The 4,703-nt window shown below is 41.9% G+C and overlaps 1 long non-coding RNA gene across 1 annotated transcript in view; it reads right to left on the minus strand.

The window, feature by feature from the left end:
• Window positions 1-2,214: 2,214 nt before the first annotated feature.
• LOC123980316 overlaps window positions 2,215-4,703 on the minus strand; it is a 23,131-nt gene continuing 20,642 nt past the window's right edge. The window contains exons 2-4 of the long non-coding RNA XR_006827465.1: window positions 3,547-3,753; window positions 2,895-3,448; window positions 2,215-2,515 (exon numbers count right to left, since the gene is read on the minus strand). This is a non-coding gene — a long non-coding RNA (uncharacterized LOC123980316). The remainder of the gene's footprint in view (window positions 2,516-2,894; window positions 3,449-3,546; window positions 3,754-4,703) is intronic.

Below are 4,703 nucleotides of genomic sequence, written 5' to 3' on the forward strand. Positions count from 1 at the left end.
CTGATTTCCATGAGCTGTAAGCTGCAACCATCAAGATTAAAACAAAGAAAGGATTGAAATATTGGACTTCTCGTGTAAAGAAACTAGAAAAGGTTTCTGATTTCCATGAGCTGTAAGCTGCAATCATCAAGATTAAAACAAAGAAAGGATTGAAATATTGGACTTCTCGTGTAAAGAAACTAGAAAAGGTTTCTGATTTCCATGAGCTGTAAGCTGCAATCATCAAGATTAAAACAAAGAAAGGATTGAAATATTGGACTTCTCGTGTAAAGAAACTAGAAAAGGTTTCTGATTTCCATGAGCTGTAAGCTGCAACCATCAAGATTAAAACAAAGAAAGGATTGAAATATTGGACTTCTCGTGTAAAGAAACTAGAAAAGGTTTCTGATTTCCATGAGCTGTAAGCTGCAACCATCAAGATTAAAACAAAGAAAGGATTGAAATATTTGACTTCACGTGTAAAGAAACTAGAAAAGGTTTCTCGTCTCCTGTTTCTCTGCCTCCGTCTCCTCCTTAAGGTTTGTCCCTGAGCGTCATGGATCCAAATACACGCCATTAAGGATCAAGGATTTAGCGACCTCCCCCTCCACCAATGAGACGAGACCCAGCGGCAGCAGACCAATCAGCTTCATGATGGTGATGAGGATGAAGAGCAGTGTTTTCTCTCAGCTCAGAGGAGAGTGAGGTATGAGAGGCCGTTTAGGGTGAAACCACCGAAATACAGACACACGCACTGAAAACGGGCACATACACAGTAAAAGCTTCCACAGCCTGTGAGTAAAATAACTTTCATTGTAACAGGAAAGTTTCAGAGCTGCTACTCCACCGCGTTGTCCTGCCAAACATGATTGGGCCTATTAGTATTCATTTTAGCTGGACTTTAGCATGTGGACAGACATTTGTCTCTGCTAACATTAATGATGTTTCTAACTTTTTCAGGATAACCCAATAGACACTATACTGAACTGTGGGTTTAGGATTGAATTGGCGAGGAATTGCTTCACTGTATGGGATCGATCGGCGCACTTTATTTTGTCACAGACAGCGTCTTAGTATCCCATCACAGGATTACACACCACTGTCAGATGAGACTTTGACGTCGGTTGTTGGGCAAATTTTACTCAATACACCTAATGCCGGAGAAACGTTTGTTTCTCGCTCCAGAGGAATACGCGTTCAGCGTTGGGAAATGGACCCAATCCGGCGAAGCTTTCGTCGTAGTCAAGCCGTTCGACGTAGAATCTACCACGTAGGGGGACCTAATGAGTTATGGGAAATATTTAGATAAACAGAAAATCATGTTGCCTAGTGTGTGATTATTTAGAAGAATTTAAGTGAATTCCCAAGTGACGTCACGCTTACATCATAGCTTACCTTTCTTCCGACAGGCATATCAACGGAAACCATAAACTCGTCAGCTGGAGAATGGTGTTCCACGGCTGTGTCGACGGATACAGTCGCACGATTATAGACCTGGAAAGCCTCAACAACATCAGGGCTTCCAGTGTTCTACAACTATTCCAGGAAGGAGTTCGAAACTTTGGATACATGCTCAGGCAAAGAGGACTAAACAGCTGTAGCGTAAGAACAGGTCGCAGTATTGAAAGACTTTGGGCTGAGCTTAATCGTGTTGTTTCATTCCATCACTCTGACCTGTTTACGCAGAATGAATTTATACTTGATTCACTGTCTGAGCTCCACATGTTTAGTTTGCACTATATTTACCTGCCTCTGATCCAACGAGCTGCCAGGGAGTTTCGAGACCAATGGCCAATAACCATGCACCGAGAGACACATGACACCTTTACAGCTGTGGCATAGAGGTGTGATTACCCAACAGTATTTTTTTCAGTCACTGATCACAGTGGACTTGCCTGAGCTTCAACTTAATAACAATGTTGAGATTCCTGAGAACCGCTTTCATGTAAATGACACCACTATGGAGGAAATCAACCAGGCTGTAGATCCTTTTACTGAGGATGGCAACCATGGAATCAATGTATTTAACAGCATGTGTAGACTTTAGTTTCTAGCAGTGCACAGGCATAGAAACAGCTCTGAAGAATGGTAATAATCCTAAAGTATCGACAGTAGTTGCCTCACTTTACCTGACTGCATCACAAATGAATATGTAACGTATCGAGTAACAATGAACATTTCCTTGACCCTCTGTACTAACAAAAAACAATTATAAACCATACATATCTGAGAAACTCAAGTTGTTATGTCTTTATTCTAGTCTGTGAAACAAAACAAACATTTGCATGTAACAGATGTCAGAATTGTGAGTACTAGGCTACCTGAACTGATGGTTTTCACCAAGAACTGTCAATAAGGATGTTTACTCCCTTCCAAAACCTTGAGTGTTTCGGATTGCAAAGTCCATGTCACTTTTGAAATCCTCGTAGGATCGATGAAGAGGTATTCTAGAGTTACAGTTTACACGTGTGTTTCTCCCTCTCTGGAATTCCACTGAGGGTTTAGGAGATGTGGCATCACGTTGCATCCTGTTCCTCTGATGGATAACAAATGAAAAACACAAGGACAGATTAATGGCTTTGAATAAACCTCTATGTAAAATATTTACTTTTAAGATTTCCCATTCTTAATACAGTGACCATTAAACATAGATGTGATGCAATGTCAATTAAAACAAATTGCCCACATGCATAATAAACTTGTGTTTACGTGTTCAAAGGAATCTATTGAGTCTACTTCAGTGAACTAAGCAATTATTAAAAAAATGAGAAAATTCCTTTTTAGATTGGTGCACTTAACAGTTGAGTTAACTTTTTTTTTAAGGCTGATAGGCCTTAATTAAAACTATACATAGTTTAAAACACTATTCTATTTCCATACTGGCTGCAAAGTGATGTCAGATAACAAATTATTACCTGAAAATAATCCCTCCAGTAGGCAACAACCCTGTTCTCGTCTGCCCTGTTGTTGCTGCCCATCTCTGACCATCTTTTCTCAAACAAGTCATCCATAAATTCCAGGGCTTTAGCACAGGACAGGACGAAAGGCTTCAGGATGCTGTTTTATTTTCAGGAGCACTCCAAGTCTTCTCAATCCATCACTCAGTGACACTCGATGTTTATTCACACAAGAGAGCATACACACGCTTCTGGCATATCAGGCTAAGGGTGACATCAGTAACGAGTTATATCGAGGTCAGGAACTAATAAAGCACAACGGTATGTGCATTAAGTACTGTTACTGGTCGTGTTTCACATGCTGCTCTGTTCATACTGGATTCACACTGTGTGCAAACCACAGCACAGGAAAGGTTAACAGATTTGCAGATTTGATCTCCACGGAGACGCTGAGCCACCTGAAACATCAGCACGTCTTCCAACAGTTTGTCCTTGTCAACCAGGCTTGTAAGATGTCTGAAGCAGCCAGCAGTGGCCAGGAAGTCAGTAAGCGGTTCTGTCAGCTGTCGCAACTCAAAGAGAGAGAACGAGAGAGATGTTTCAGTATCAAGATAACATGCCTTTAGCAAACTAGGCAGTAATAATAGAACCAAATGAAATCTTTACACACATCTTTCAGTTTTCTATAGAGTTCCATGTCTGCGATGTCCTCTAGCAGGGTTAGGGTTAGGGATCCTAACCCTAACCCTGCATGCATCAGGGTCCTCTGCTATGCAGGCAAACGGTGTTCCCGAGATGAAACATGGTGGGGGCCACAAAGGCCCCAGGCTGACAGCAACTGCTCTGCCAGCGATGAAATACCTGTCCTCTCTCACAGCTGAAAGAGTTAATACACATGGTTAAACATCTGGGAAGGCACAGCAGCGAACACACAGCTGGCAGCAAAGCAATAGTCCTAACGCATTGATCAGAAAAGCAGCTAACAGTAGTAACATTCAACTGAAGTGATGGCTTTCATTCTTTGATTTTATATTACAATGAAAAAACTTCCTTGACACTTTGTGCCTAATCTAATGACCAGATTTAAAAGCAAAACCTAATTTTATTTAACCTCAGAGAGTTAATGTGATATGTGGTGTGTAATACTGAAGGGCTTGTAAAAAAGAAATACGAACATGCTACATTATATTGGCATCCGTGAATCACTTTGATCGAGATGGGACGTGATGCCTGAAAAACTACAACCCAGAAAAAACGAGCCAAAACTCTAAACCACGAGTGGCCCCTGCCCTGCTGTCTCAAACAAAGAAATACACCCTTAATACATCTATTATAAAAACGCAGGGACACATACCAGAGGAACTGAGAGCCGAGTTGAGGTACTGTTTCTGTCTGGTCTTTTAATCTACACCCCAAAGACCGCACACCCAAACACAAGAAAAGCAATCTAGTGTATTTGGTCCAATGCAGTGAGGAATGCACAGACCTGTATATTGGGGAGACTAAACAACCACGACACAAACGCATGGCTCAACACAGAAGGGCCAACTCCTCAGGTCAAGACTCTGCAGTCTACTTACATCTGAAGGACAGAGGACACTCGTTTGAGGACCACCAGGTGCACATTTTAGACAGAGAAGATGGATGGTTTGAAAGAGGTGTCAAGGAAGCATCTACACCAGGGTGGAGAAGCCGTCATTGAACAGGGGAGGGGGTCTACGCCACCACTTATCCCCCACTTACAATGCTGTCCTTTCATCACTTCCCAGGAAACTCAACAAACGTAACCTATTGGCCTCAGGTGAAGATACCAACGATGGTCGTTCA

Source organism: Micropterus dolomieu, linkage group LG12 (genome assembly GCF_021292245.1).
Source record: "Micropterus dolomieu isolate WLL.071019.BEF.003 ecotype Adirondacks linkage group LG12, ASM2129224v1, whole genome shotgun sequence".
Taxonomy (NCBI): domain Eukaryota; kingdom Metazoa; phylum Chordata; class Actinopteri; order Centrarchiformes; family Centrarchidae; genus Micropterus; species Micropterus dolomieu.